General features: G+C 43.6%; 1 protein-coding gene across 2 annotated transcripts in view; it reads right to left on the bottom strand.

Annotated features, from left to right (window-relative positions):
• Nucleotides 1-16,317, bottom strand: part of SETBP1 (SET binding protein 1) — a 323,214-nt gene that overhangs the window by 61,853 nt on the left and 245,044 nt on the right. The window lies entirely within an intron of this gene.

Below are 16,317 nucleotides of genomic sequence, written 5' to 3'. Positions count from 1 at the left end.
TATAGCATCTGATCTAAATTTTGGTAAATAATAACCTATTTTGCACTTCTTCCTCCCAGTGACTTGAAGGTGAAGAGGATGCTTTGCAAGTTTTGAAATCTGATAACTCGATTATTTTTCTACCAGTTGATAAGGGAAATGTTACTCTGCATACGGGGAAAACTGATTACGAAGGTACCAATGTTTTGCCCTTATCTAGGATCAGTCCATGGATGTCATATTGAAATGTGATCCCTCTACAAAAGCCTGATAATATCAAAGCAAACAAGAAAGGTTCTGGGAAAGAAACAGGTTTTGTTTGATAAACCCCCCTGACTATAGCAACGAATGAATCTCAGATTCATGGCCTGGGAAAACTGTGCAAGCCTCAGTGCAGGTCTATACTAGAAGCGCTACATTGGCACAGCGACACCCATGCAGATGTGCTGCTGTAGTGCGTCTGCTGTAGTGTCTCCCGCCGACATAGCGCCAGTGTGGACAGCACTTAGGTCACTGTAACTTGCGTCGCTCAGAGGGGTGTCTTTTTCACGCCCCAAGCTACATAAGTTAGATTGACTTAAGCAGTAGTGCAGACCTGCCCTAAGAATGCTCCTTATATTGTGTGTCAAAGACCAACTGCCCCAGAAAGACACAAGTCATTTGGCCTCGTCCTAGAACAAGGAGATGGAAAGCAATAATGCTGAATGATATCTACAGCTGATAATGGACACAAACTGGATCCAAGCTTATAATTCAATATGGAGGCACAAGCAAAAATAAAAGCCAGTGTGATTGAGACAGCATATACAAATGCATCGCCTCACAGAGCAAGGAGGTGATAGTCTCTCTCTATAGCAACGAATGAATCTCAGATTCATGGCCTGGGAAAACTGTGCCCCCCACTGGTGGGATTGTACTCTTTTCAGCGCTGCAGACGACATACCAATAAGATGTTGGCCAACTGGAAGATGTTTAGTGAAAAGGAAACAAAAATGGTTATGAGAATGGAACATTAAATTTGAGAGGAAACTATGAAAAAATGACACCAGCCTAAGCTCAATCATGACCAGGGGGAGACATTATAACTACACCTCTACCCCGATATAACGCGACCCAATATAACATGAATTCGGATATAACGCGGTAAAGCAGCGCTCCGGGGGGGGCGGGGCTGCCCACTCAGGTGGATCAAAGCAAGTTCGATATAATGCAGTTTCACCATGTTTGATGGTGATGTGCACACAGGAAGAAGAGAATTTGTTTAGGGCCAGATAAAGAGCAACGGTGGACAGAGAAGATAAATTAATAGGTATTCTCCATCTCCAACGTCTATGATTCTATCACACTTTAAATAGAGGAAAAAACAAAGTGAAACGCCGAATCCATTCTATTCTGGACTACACACTAAACAATACAGTTGATTGTGATTTCTTCTTTTGTCATCAAATATTAATTAGATCCTTGGCAACTGTCTGTATTTTCTTCTGAGTCGGTTAATGAGTGCATTAGCCATGTGAAATGATTTAAGTATGGCACTGACCTTTGGTATAAAGGATAACAACATGGTTGAAGCAAAGACTAACCCTGATGATATACACAACATGCCAGCATTTGGTAACCCTTTTACATATGTCTCAGCACAAGCATATCGCCGTGTTGTCCGACTGAAGGTGAGATCCAAAATTAATTAATTAATTAAATAAATAATCTATTAATCTCGCCTCCCCCAAGGATTCAGTGTTATTTAGCACTAAGAGACAAGATTGGGAGTCCTCTAGGTTCTCTTTCTGGCTGACTGTGAGAAATGGAACGAGTCACTTAACGTGGGGAAAATAGCATTTCTCTCACACGCTTAACGTTTGTAACATGCCCTTGGATCAATATACTATAGAAGCACAAATGACTATTTATTAATACTATAGTTAATTTTATCTCATTTCCTGGGGCTTCTCTCCTTGTACTTCAGAGCTGCTCATGTCTGTTATATTTGAATTCCACCACAGCAGAGAAGGGCAAATCTCAAAAAGTTTCACACGTTTCAGATATAACTAAACTCTACAAAAATCCAGCTGAACCTTTTCAGTTAATCAACGTGGTTTGGAATTCTCTTGAAAATGGCTTTCTTGCAGTAGTTCTCTTTCTGATCTTCACTGAATTCAGAAATAACGTTCATCATTAAAAAAAAACCCCAACCAAATGCAACAGTCCATTAAATTGTCCTCAGCTGCAAATAAAATAGTAATGGTTGGTTGTATATTTGGGTGAAGGTTCTTCTTTAATCTGAACTGAGCTGAGCTTCTTGTTTATGCGCACACAGGCACAAATTTGAAATTTTCAAAGCAGTCTAGAGAATGTATTTTCCATAGATTCAAAGGCCAGAGGTGACCTTGTGATCATATATAACACGGTCCATAAAACTTTCCTGAAATAATTCCTGTTTGAATTAGAGAATATATTTTAGAAAAACGGCCAGTCTTGATTTTAAAATAGCCAGTGACGGACAGTCCACCAAAACATTTGGGTAAGTTGCTCCAATGATTAATTACCCTCACTGTTAAAAATTTACACCTTATTTCCGCCCTGAATTTGTCTGCCTTCAAGTTCCAGCCATTGGATTGTGTTATATCTTTCTTTGCTAGACATATAATCTTCCAATGAAATGAATGGAAGATATATTCCTAAATACCATACATGGCTTTGAAAATCTCAACCTTTATTTTTAAAAGACTCTCCTTATTTCCATAATAGACAGAAACAGCTCCAGATGTAACTGTGAATTTAGGATGAATGATATACATATTAAAAGTTGTGAGCATAACTTTTAAAACAAGCCTCTCATTATGTGTTCGCATACAACTGCAGTTGCAGATTATGGCAGTTAGATGACTCAAGAGCACATTCAAATCAGGTAATTAGACATCCAGCTGCCATCATTTGCACCTTCAATTTACTTTGCCTAAACTCAATTTTGGAGGCCAGTTTTGAAACTCAGTGCCTAAAAAAATCTTTCGAAGGGTGAATGAAGTGCAGCAGTTGCATTACTTTCTGTGAGTCTAATCTTGTGTCCTGTTAAAATCATCGATTAGGGCAAAGGTCTAGGGCAAAAGTGGGCAAACTGCGGCCTGCAGGCTGCATCCGGGCTGCGGGACCGTCCTGCCCAGCCCCTGAGCCCCTGGCCGGGCAGCTAGTCCCTGGCCGAGCAGCTGGCCCCCAGCCCCTCCCCTGCTGTCTCCCCTCCCTCGCAGATATGCCACCTTGGTTCCGGGAGGGCAGAGAAGGGGGAATAGGGGTTACTGGATAGGGGGTGGGGTCCCGAGGGGCCTGTCAGGGGGCGGGGTGTGGATAGGGGTTAGGGCACTCAGGGGACAGGGAGCGGGGGAGGAGGGGTTGGATAGGGGACGGGGTCCCGGGAGGTGGTTAGGGACAGGGTTCCCGGGAGGGGGCGGTCACGGGACAAGGAGTGGGGGGGGGGGGTTGGATGGATGGGAGGTTCTGAGTGGGGCAGTCAGGGGGTGGAAAATGGGAGGGGTTGGATGGGGCGGGGGCCAGGCTGTTTAAGAGGCACAGCCTTCCCTACCTGGCCCCTCCATATAGTTTTGCTCCCCAATGTGGCCCTCAGGCCAAAAAGTTTGCCCATCCTTGGTCTAGGGTGAGCAGATGTGCCGATTTTATAGGGATAGTCCTGATATTTGAGGCTTTTTCTTATGTAGGCACCTATTACTCCCACTCTCTGTCCCGATTTTTCACACTTGCTATCTGGTCACCCTACAAAAGTCTGAAGAATAATTCTGCACTGAAAGGCAGATGGACTACGTGATCTAATAATTCTTGTGATTCTTACTTATGAACTAATTGCCTGCCAAATATAATTTCTTCTTAAAATCAAATCTGGGTTTGTTTTATTAGATCAAAAAAAGTGCCCAAAATGTGAAACTTATAAAAGAACCTTTAATTTTTTTTCACTTTCTCATTGTTTATATAATATAAATGCTGACACAACCTTCACTGTAGCAGGGCAAACATGCTGCTTCTATGATAACCTCATAAAGCTTTCCTGTTTGAAGGTTCTATTATTGTCAGAAAGATGAATGATAAAACAACTTTATATTGTGCAATCTGCAGATTTTATCGACAAAGGTGTCAAGAGCAGAAGAACGGGGAGTCTCTTGGCTTGTCAGGAGATAAATAAGCAGGATCTTTGAGGCTCTTAGCTTTATTCAATTTGTTTAGAAACAACTTGACTGTGAGCATTGATTCGATGCGAGACCAGTTATGGATTTTTAGGTAGGTACATACACACAATGGAAGTAATGGATGGCTCTGAACTGAGTACAAGGCTGCAATTCACTTGGGAGGCCTCACTGATCTCACAGACCAAGCGAGTGCTGTTGTAGGAACGTGGAAGATCAGGGGGCAGATGGTAAGATAGGAGGTGAGGTCGGATGCTTCAGTAGAAGTGATTTCTTCTCTCACTCCAGTAACAGAGCACTTTGTTTATTCCATTGTCCCTTGTGGTTTCAATATGACAAGTCAAATTTGTAAGAGGAGTCAGTGGGCTCCATTAATTCCTCTTCCTTAATTCCCTCCCTCCTCCTCTCCTCATATAGCGAAGTGTTAGCTATTGAGACTACCAAATAATCAAAACACTATAATAGTGATAAGAAAGACACAACAACCCAGGAGACTAACCAGACAGACGGCTCTGCTCCAAAGCTTAACCACTACTCCTTTTGCAGTCTCCCAGTCCTCATTTGTATGTCATTTACCTAGACTGTCAGCTCCTGGGAGACAGAGCCCTGGTCTTCCCACCTGTCTGTAAAATGACTGCAAGTGGTATGTGCCTTCAGCAGAGATAATCTGAACGTCATCTTACAAAATAAGATGTAAAATTGTTGCGGTCTAAACCCAGGTATAGTTGTTAGACCCTGGATCCTGCAAAGTGTTATTCACATGACTAAGGATTACTCATGTGACCTGCCTCATGAAAGGCTTAATCCTGCAAGGTGCTGTGGATTGGGGCCCCGAATCCAGCAAGGAACGCCACTTTAAGCAAGTGAATGGCCTCATTAAAACCAGTGGGCAAACTGAAGGCTTAAGTATAGCATGTGAGTATAAGTGGATAAGGCCCTAGACGGGGGCTCTGGAGGCAAAGGTTCAATTCCCAGCTCTACCACTAGCCTGTTAGATGATCTTGGGCAAGTCAAGGCCCTCCCCGTGCCTCAGTTTCACCATCTACAAAAAGGGAATAACTATACTGACCCTCCTTTGTACATGTTTTGAGGACTAACAATGAAAAGTGCTATGTAAGAGCTAGGAGTTGCTATGCTGAATATATTAAGTACTTTGATGGAATAGGGCCACAGTGCTCAGTACCTAACAGGATCAAGCCCTGACCCGTTACTCATATGGGTAAAGGATTTAGTGACTCAGTCCCACTGCTTCTATCACTGGTTTTTTAATGAAGTCCCCTTGCCATGGAATAGCAGTACAAGCAATGGAGGATGCTTCCCGCCTCTGCTCTGCCAACATGCTTTAATAGGGGGTTTATACTGAGTACTGCCCACGGCATTAGTATAATTGAATTGCTCTCAATGCCGTGACTGTCAGTGAGCATTAACCACTGTGGTGGGTCTATTATGTGGTTACACATCTATTAGGATCTGGACAGAGAACACCAACTCCTTTCAAACCAACACTCATCAGCCGGTAACAACTTTCACCAAATACCAACCTGAGCTGGATTCAGACTCGGAGCCTGGAGATGAAAGACTCCTTGGCCAACCCCTGGAACCATCTACTCCCCAGATGGCTTTGTCCTTCCACAGCAAAGGCAAGACTGACTTGTTTCAAATGACCATTTCATAGTTAAAGCTCTTAAGGCCAGAAAGGGGCTGGCAGATAATCTAGCCCGACCTCCTGTCCATCACAGGCCACTAACCACCACCAGACACCTCTGCACCAAGCCCAGCAACCAGAATTACACCAAACTACTGCAGCCTTAAGAAGATTAACTAGTGTGTGCCACGGGTAGAGAACAGGAGGGACTGAGGTGCAGTAATGCTGGTGGCCGCCTGAGGAAATTGATTTGCTGAGATATATCTGATGAATCTAGCATTTGTATTTTTGCAGGTAGCTGTAGCAATTTCGGGGGGTGGGGGCAGTGCACTATTTTGTTTTATTTTTTTATTAGTAACAGCAGTTCAAACACAGAGTAACTCCTTTATCTTCATTAAAACTCTTCTGGATTGATGTCAGTGTAAATTATTATTATTATTATATGTTACTTGTTTAGCACAGCAGAATTCTTGCTCAGTACAAAATACTGAATAAATGAGAACAGAACTTGACCCAATGTGTAGTGATTTTTTTTTCCTACGGAATTGTTTTCCTCAGCCAGATCTCGAGGTAATTTCAGTTCACAGAGCTGGTGAGAAACCTGGACTGTTTTGATCTTTTGATCATACCTCCCCAAATACTCCAAGGTCCCTGTCTCACAGATAAGTCCATTCTTCTGTTTTATTATTTGTACAAGAGGAATGTCTCAAGCTAAGAAATTTAAACATTCTGTGGTTCTCACCACAATGGTAAACTGAAAAGAAAAAGCAACCTGCACCATGACACACAACTGGCATGAACTAGTTCATTAAAACAATAAAATAAAATAAAGCCTTCATGTGTAAACGTTAATTCACTGTTTACTTTCAACTATCCTGGCCTTATTTAAAATATTTGGCCAGGTTAGTTTTTAAGTGATTGAATATTAAAATGAGAGAGAAAGAAATACTGTTAGTTGATTGTTAAAGGACTGGGAATCAGGAGATCTGGTTCTTTTATTCCAGCCACTGCTTCAGAATTGGGGAAGTTTATTTAACTTCCCTGAGCCTTTCCGATTTGCCACAAAACAGTGTTGTACAACTCAAAGCTGATCTAGCACCTACTCTGTTCTATTCTATTCAGGTTCTTACACCAGGCTTATTGCCTTAGTATCTGAATATCAATGCTCTGCTCTAGCCATTAGATTAGACTTCATTGACTTTAGAGATGGAAAAGATCTCTTTATGGTATATATTTGGCACACAGATTCACCATTTTTAAGGCCGCAAGGGACCATTAGATCATCAAGCTGACCTCCTGCACAACACAGGCCAAATAATCTCATCCAGTTACATTGGTATTGAGCCCAACAACTTGTGTCCGACTAAAGCATATCCTCCAGGAGGGCAGCCAGTCTTGATTTAAAGTCATCAAGAGATGGAGAATCCACCACTACCCTTGGGGTTAATAATAATATGTAGGTGTCACAGGGTGAATCTCCCTGCCAGTGAAGGATTAGCTTCCATTGTACATTTTACAGCATTCTGTCCTGTCAAGTATTAAATGCTACACTGATTGCAACTTTTGTCAGGATAGTATTCCGGGGCCTGATAGAGATGATGGTGCCTCTCCTAAGAGCTGCTCTGCGGAGGTGGGCAAGCTTTTGAAAAGCCTCCTTTTGGTTAGTGGTTTGGCAGGGCTGGCTTTAGGCTGATTCCCCCGAATCAGGCCCCGTGCCTAAGAGGGTCCCGCGCCATAAGAAGAGCGCCTAACTTAGGCGCCTTTTTAATTTTTACTCACCCGGCGGTGTTCCAGGTCTTCAGTGGCGGGTCCTTCACTCGCTCCAGGCCTTCGGTGGCATTTTGGCAGCAGGTCCTTCAGTGCCGCAGAAGACCCGTAGCGAGTGAAGGACCCGCTGCCGAAGTGCCTCTGAAGACCCAGACCGCCGCTGGGTATTCGAATCGGGCCCCGCATTTCCTAAAGCCAGCCCTGTAGTTTGGTGGGCTCCTGCAAGCCATTCCTTTTTCCCCATGGCAGCTCTAGCAGAGTTGCTGCTAGTGCACTGACAACCTGGGCCAGGCTCCCACCTCCACCCTCCCTCTGGACAGTACCCACCATCAAAAAGGCAGAGCAGCATGCAGAGGGAAGATGCATGATTAACAATCCTAAGAGTGGAGCCACAGGCAGGATCAGGGTGATGGGACCTAGAACACCACTCACACTCCTGGGTCTTGTCCTGGGACTCACTAATCAAGGTAATAAAAAACATTTATGTAGCAACTTCTATCCTCCCAAAGAACTTTACAAATGATAACCCAAGCAGCCACCGCCTTCTTGGGTGGAAGATAGTAATAACTTGGCACATAGTTTAAAAATATAACATAAGAACAGCCATACTGGGTCAGACCAATCTCCATCTAGGCAACTATACTGTCTCTGACAGTGACCAGTCCCAGATGCTTCAGAGGGAATGAACAGAACAGGGCAATTTTGAGTGATCCATCCACTGTGGTCCACGCCCAGCTTCAAGCAGACATAGGTGTACAGACACTGAGAATATGGGGCTGAATCCTGACCATCTTGGCTAATAGTCATTGATGGACCTATCCTCCATAAACTGATCTAATTCTTTTTTAAACCCAGTTATACTTTTGGCCTTCACAACATCCCCTATCAATGCATTCTGCAGGTCGACTGTGTGTTATGTGAAGAAGTAACTTCCTTATGTTTGTTTTAAACCTGCTGCCTATTAATTTTATTTGGTGACCTCTAGTTGTGCTATATGAAGGGGTAGATAACATTTCCTTATTCACTCTCTCCACACCAATCATGATTTTATAGCCCTCTATCATATTCCCCCTGAGTCGTCTCTTTTCCAAGCTAAACAGTCCCAGTCTTTTTAACCTCTCTCCATATAGAAGTTGTTCCATACCCCTAATATTTGTTGTTTCCCTTCTCTGCACCTTTTCCAATTCTTCGGTATCTTTTCCGAGATGAGGTGACCAGCAGTAAACATAGTATTCAAGGTGTGGGTGTGTATCATGGATTTATATAGTGGCATTATGATATTTTCTGTTTTATTCTCTATCCCTTTCCTCGTGGTTCCTAACATTCTATTCGCTCTTCTGGCTATGGCTGAACATTGCACGGGTATTTTCAGGTAACTATCCACAATGACTCCAAGATCTATTTCTTGAGCGGTAATAGTTAATTTAGACCCTATCATTTTGTATGTATAGTTGGGATTATGTTTTCCAATGTGCATTACTTTGCACTTATCAACATGGAATTACATCACATCAACCTTTTTGTTGCTCAGTCACCCAGTTTTGTGAGGTCCCTTTGTAACTCTTGACATTCTGCTTTGGACTTAACTATCTGGAGTTATTTTGCATTGTTTGCAAATTTTGCCACTTACTGTTTACTCCTTGTTCCAGATCATTTATGAATACGTTGAATGGTACTGGCCCCAGTACAGATTCCTGGGACCCCACTATTCACCTCTCTCCGCTGTGAAAACTGAGCTTTTATTTTTACCCTTTGTTTCCTACCTTTTAACCAGCTACTGATCCATGAGAGGACCTTTTCCCTTGTTGCATGATTGCTTAGTTTGCTTAAGAGCCTTTGGTGAGGGACCTTGTCAAATGTTTTCTGAAAGTTGAAGCACACTATATTGACTGGATTGCTCAGCCATAGACACAAATATTGAACAATACAGTAGTCAGTGAAACTGCACAGATGTGGCACGGGGAATAAAAATGAGGGCCGTTGGTTACATGGATGCATTCCTCCACCATTAGAATTAAAAGAGAACCTCTGTTAGGTGCTGGTAGCAATAGGGTTCTACGATTTCTTTAGGCCACAAGGGACCTGATGTTCATAATCAGGCAGACAACTGCATATGCAATAATACATGCACAATCACATGACTAATTTGTGCAATTACTGGCTTTTGCTCGACTTCCCCATCTTAAATAAATCCCTCACCTTGGATTCCTCTTGACCCTCTAACTACTGCTCCATCTACCTTTTATTTCTAAGCTCATTCAATCACTGTCTGGAGTTCCTCTCTTCCAGTTCTATCATAAACCCTTTCCATTCCGGCTTCCGCTCTTTGGCACTCCATTGAAACTACTCTTGCCAGAGTCTCAAATGGCCTCTTCCTAGCCAAAGGTCAGAACCAGTAGTCCATCCTCATCCTCCTAGACCTGTCCAGCCACTTTTGACACTGTTGACCATGCTCTTGTTGAAACATTGTCCTCCTTTGGCTTCTGTGATTCTGTCCTCTCCTTGTTCTCCTCCTTTTTTAGTCATTCCTTTAACATGTCTTTCAGAGGATTATCTTCATCTCCTACTCCAACTTTCTGTGCCGGTTCCACAGGGCTCTGTCTGTGGTCCCCTCCTCTTCCTCTACATTTCTCTCTGGGCAATTTCATCCTCAAACACAAATCAACTACCATTTCTATGCTGACAACTCACAGGTCTGCCTCTCTATTCCATACCCATCTTCTTTGTCCAAACTAAAATTTTGGCCTGTCTCTCTGACACGTCCTCATGGATGTCTAGCCATCACCTCAAGCTCAATGTGGCTAACACAGAGCTTTTAATCTGTCCTCCCATGTGTTCCCTGCTACCTACTTTCTCTATTAATGTGAACAACATCACCATTTTACCTGTCACGCAAGACTGTGAGCTCGGTCTCCTCTTCCACTAGGACATCTCTAGGTACTCACATCCAGGCTATGGCTAAATCTTGCCTATTCTTTCTGCATCACGTCTCTAAGATAGCCCTTGCTATCCATGCACGCAGGTAAAACTCTGGCTTTAATCATCTCATGTCTTGGTTACTCCAGCATCCTGTTCTCTGGCCTTCATAAATGCAATCTTGCCCTGCTCATAGCCAGAATACTACTGCAAAGATCATTTCCCTAGCTTCTCACTTTGACCATATCATCTCTCTTTGAATCCTTGCACTGGCTCTCTTTCCTCTATTACCTCAAATATAAGCCGTCTGCTCTGTAGGCTATAGCCAGCCCCTAGAGCAGAGGTGGGCAAACTACAGCCCGCAGGCCAAATCTGGCCCATGGGACCATCCTGCCTGGCCTTTGAGCTCCTGACTCAGGAGGCTAGCTCCCCGCCCCTCTCCCACCCGCTGCAGGGCAGCACGGCAGCATGTCTAACTCCGGCCAGCTGGATCGGCTGTCAGACCTGCTGCTCTGAGTGGCATGGTAAGTGGGCCGGGGCTGGGGTGTGTGTGTGTGGACAAGGGAGGGGGGTCCTGGGGTGAAGTCAGGGGACAGGGGACAGGGAGCAGGGAGCGGTTGGATGGAGCGGAGGTTCTGGGGGGGGGAAGCAGTCAGGAGATGGGGAATGGGGGGATTGGATAAGTGTGGGAATCCAGGGGTGCCTGTCAGGGAGCAGGGCTGTGGATAGAGGTCAGGGGATGGGGAACAGGGGGGGATAGGAGTGGGGTCCCAGGGGGGCCTGTCAGGGGTCGGGGCAGTCAGGGGACTGGGAGCAGGGGGGGTTGAATGGGGGGTAGGGTCCTGGGGGCAGTTAGGGGCAGGGGGTCCCGGGAGGGGGCAGTTAGGGGACAAGGAGCGGGGGGGTTGGATGGGTCAGGGATTCTGAGGGGGGCAGACGGGGCGGGAAGTGGGAGGAGGCAGATAGGGGGTGGGCTCCAGCCTTAGCCCCAGCCATGGCCCTGGCTGTGGTCCTGCTCCCAGCCCCAGCTCCCAACCACGGTTCAGGAGTAAGAGGTGGGGTGATATAAAAAGTTTGGAGGCCACTGGTCTAGGGCTAAGGCTTACATCCCTAAGCTGTCCTCCTCCAGCTTATATTTTTCATGAAGTGCCAGTAACTTTTTAAGGCTGTGTCCTTGACTCATCCTTGAGCCTACTGCAAGGTTCCTCTAAAAGTGAGCTACCTTACATAGCTTAGTTGGCGATTGGTCCTGCTTTGAGCAGGGGGTTGGACTAGATGACCTCCTGAGGTCCCTTCCAACCCTGATATTGATTCTATGATTCTACCATCTGTGATGCAATACTAAGTGAGATGAAGAAGGATTAACTCTGAATGCCTGGCTTTAGTGGAGTTAGGTCTGACCTGTCACATTATTTTGCAGCGTAGTTTTTTTGTGTGGTTTAATTATTTACATGCTCCGGTCTGTTTGATTTGGATCTTCTTGAATGTCAGAGCTTCAGAACTCAAATACAAGCCAAGCTATTTTGTTGCTATTGAAGCCCAAAGTTAATACAGGCAGCAAACAATGCTGCCTCCTGAACCGATCTACACTCTTGGTTTAGTTTTCATTCCACTTTGCACAGGCTTCCAACCCTAATTTTCTGTGCCTTTGAGGGGAAAGAAGTCCTCAAAAACAAATCTAGAAATTCCAAAGCTTGGCTAATTCCCTGGTAAAATTCTGAAAGCAAGGAACTTCTGCATGAAAATGCCAATAGGGCAAGCAGCAGTAGGCAACACAGGACTGGCCATAAACACACCGCTATAGTACTGGTATAAACAACAGGAACATTGGGTCTCATATCTGCTAAAGTGAGTTAAGTACAGGTGTAAATTCCAATTACACTGAGCTGGGATGAAGTAAAACTTTGCCTTCCTTAGCCCTAGTTAATTTCCCTGGACGACTGGCACCATATATCATGCATGCCGATTAAGTCTGTGTCACATGGCTCCTAGCAGCTGCCTGTCCCCTTCCCCAGTAGAACACACCCCTGACTAACAAAAGGTTCACCGAGAAAAGTACCAGTGTGGACAGCACTAAGTTGGTGGGAGACGCTTTCCTGCCGACATAGCTACCTCCGGTCGTTGGGGGTGGTTTAATTATGCCGGCAGCAGAGCAGCTACACGGGAGATCTTAGAGGTGTGTAGCTGTTACAGTACAGCTGTAAGGTCTGTAGTACAGACATAGCCTAAGGCCTGGTGTACACTGGGGTGGGGAGGGGGATCTATCTAAGGGCTAGTCTACACTGGGGGGGGGGGTGCCGATGTAAGATACACAACTTCAGCTACGAGTGTACTCTAAGTGTACTTAGAGACTAATTATTAATGGTTCACAATCAAGCTGGAAGGGCATATCTTCATAAATGATGTTGGATAATGGCATAGAGAGCACACTTACAAAATTGTGGACGATATCAGGACAGAAAGGGTTGCAAGTGCTTTAGAGGACAAGATTAGAATTCAAAATGATTTGGACAAACTGGAAAAATGGTTTGAAATAAATAGGATGAAAAAGACTACACTTAGGAAGGAATAATCAATTGTATAAATGCAAAATGGGAAATAACCGCCTAGGAAGGAATACTGCAGAAAAGGATCTGGGGGTTACAGAGGATCACAACTAAATATGAGTCAACAATATAATACTGTTGCAAAAAACAGTCTGGGATGTATTAGCGGGAGTATTGCGAGCAAGACATGAGAAGCAATTCTTCCACTCTACTCAGCACTGATAAGGCCTCAACTGGAGTATTGTGTCCAGTTTTGGGCACCACACTTCAGGAAAGATGTAGACAAACTGAAGAAAGTCCAGAGAAGAGCAATAAAAATGATGAAAGGTCTAGAAAATATGACCTGTAAGAAAGATTGAAAAAATTGGGTTTGTTTAGTCTAGAAAAGAGAAGATTGAGAAGGGACATGATAACAGTTTTCAAGTACATACAAGGTTGTTATAAAGAGAAGGGTGATAAATTGTTCTCTTTAACTACTGTGAACAGGCAGGACAAGTAGTGATGGGTTTAAATTGCAGCAAAGGAGATTTAGGTTAGAAATTAGGAAAAACTTCCTAACTGTCAGGGTAGGTAAGCACTAGAACAAATTACCTAGGGAGGCTGTAGAATCTCCATCATTGAGGTTTTTAAGAGCAGGTTAGACAAACACCTGTCAGGGATGGTCTAAATAATATTTAATCTTGCCCCAGTGCAGGACACTGGACTAGATGACCTGTCCGACATTTCTATGATTGTATGAATCTATTAACACAGAGAGATGAATAGCACGACAATTAAATTTCTGCAACACCCACACACTCCCTGGAAACAACTTAGAAACAGGGTTATTCATCTGAATTCATCCACCTTCTCCGTGCCCCACCACAGGGGCTCAGAGTGGTTGGAGCACTCAGTTGCTAGGTATGAACACATGGATGAGTGTTTTCAGAGGATCCCCAAGTCTGAAACGCACTCTCTCCCACCAGCCAAAGATCAAGTGTAGCGACTCTCCAGACATGCTGCAAGACACGTTTATTTAACTGGGCATTTTCCTGGGCGTACAGATGGGTGGGATCCATTTGGCAATGGTTGCAGTGATTAATGGTGTGGCCGGTTTTGTAATGGCACCCAGATATAAAGGCAATGGACGCTAGAAACATTTGTTTGTAAATGACGACATAAAATAATCACTGATAGAGGGCAAGGGAAGTAGAGTGTGCAAATAATGGAGACCAGCCTTTAGAACATTTGCTAAATAAAGAATGCCTACTAACACAGATTCCTGTATTGGACTGTTACGTCAATGACCAGGTGTCGGCTTCATCTAATGCTAGTGATGGAATACCAGATTCATCTGCAATGTGTTCACATTGCGTCCTCTATTCTTGCTTCTATCTCTTGAGAGAAGGGAGGCAGGATATAGACCAAGTTCTATTCTTGGTTCCATCAATTCAAAAATCAGTGGAGAAACTCCAGGTTTACACCAGTGTCAATGAGACCAGAATTTGGAACGATGTGTCCAGCAACTTTGTGTATTAATGTATCTTCCCTTTAAGAGTATCTATGTCCCACATCCTGATCAGATTGTATGTATCAATGTTGGGCAAAGTCCTGATGCAATTACTCAATTCTTTACGGGGCAACATTTTCATGGGGCTATTTTTTGCTCTTCATTACACCGGTATAAATATGGAATAATTTCATTAACTTCAATGGGAGTTCCGACTGAGTAAGGATGTCAGGCCTTGGGTCCAGTTTTGTATTTGAATATCAATAGAAGCCATTTCAGTTCTGCCTGGTATTTTGGAGAGGGGCGGATGGCGAAATCCCACTTAGAATGCATGAAATACAGTTCTGTCCTGTGAAGTTGCCATATGGTAGAGCAGTAATGGGAGGAAGAAAAATGTTGACAGTGCAGGCATATCTCATTACAGAGCATGTGGGCGAAACTTTTCTCTCAGTTACACTAGTGAAAATGTAAAGTGAACAGTACTCTCCCTTGGGAAAGTATAGATCAGTTAGTGGATATGTAAAGCTAATCATGTGAGGGAAACAGAGGCAAACTTGAGCCACATTATAGTATAATAGGGAAAACATGTGGTTGGGTACCACAATAGTTAAGGACAGGAAGCATCGGCGCAAACACACTTACCACTCTCATGAAAAAATGCCATATAATCTTTAATAACCACAAGCAGTTTTATGTCTGAACTTTGGCAAATTGAATGAAAGCTGCCCAAAACATCTGTTCTGGGCTCTCAGCATTTATATAGCCCTTTGTCAGAGTAGCAAAGATGGTATCATATCAATGGAAAAAGAAACATTGCACAAGAAATGAGCACAGAGACGTTGGTGACAAAAAATCCAAGATTAACACAAGATTTGCAAATGTTTCACGTGCCAGTAACTTTCAGCTATTCCACGCAAAAGAACATTTGCTTGATTAAAGCTTCAAGTCACATTCAACAGACAATCAAGTCAAACTAGTTCTCGAAGAAAGGAGACCAACAAGGAGTGGTCCATTTCCATTTCCTTACCACTTAGAAACACACTAGTACTTACAAATTAACTCAGTGGCCCAAGCAGCAATTGTGACTCTGTTTGGCTGTTCAATAATAACATGGCACTCCAAATGAAAAGAAGTAGTTTAAAAGACGCTGGGCAATACGCTGGAATGCATGCCCATTCAACAATTTTTTTCCACTGTGGTCACAGGGTACAATTTATTCTTGTGTAGATGGCCAGCACAAGGCCCATTCAACACTTAAGTCCCATTTTCATCTTATTTCGAGAGTTTAAGTGGCTCATAGTCTTTGTGCTGGTCCTCTGAATACCATTCAAATAGACTGTATCAGTAAAACAAAGCAGAGAGGTGCCATCAGCAAAATCCATATACAACATAGTTAACATTGCAACTTAATAAACCATTTATGTTTTTGTTTGGCAGCATAAAGATTGCAAATGAGTTCAAAGACGAACTGTGGCCAGCCCAGCATCCACAGTTTTTCTGGAAGGGGCAGAGAATGTTTGGCCAGTGGAAACAGAACCAACTTTCCAGTGCAAAGCCTGTGTTTTAATTTGCAAAAACTTAAGGCTGTGATTTATACCTCTGAAGGAAAAAACAAACCAACCCTAACAGTACATTCTATATAGGGGTTATTATTTTGCCAACAGTTTGTGGGCTGGATGATGAGGTGCATTCCTGAAGATTAGACATCACTGAACTTTTTTTTTTAACAAACAAAATAGCAAGAGAAGCAAAATTCCCCCGAAAAGAGAGAGTGTCTTGTAAAAG

The sequence above is a fragment of the Mauremys mutica genome, chromosome 6 (genome assembly GCF_020497125.1).
Source record: "Mauremys mutica isolate MM-2020 ecotype Southern chromosome 6, ASM2049712v1, whole genome shotgun sequence".
NCBI classification, from domain to species: domain Eukaryota; kingdom Metazoa; phylum Chordata; order Testudines; family Geoemydidae; genus Mauremys; species Mauremys mutica.
Note: the sequence above shows the minus strand (reverse complement) of the source record. Positions and strands in the feature narration are given on the sequence as shown.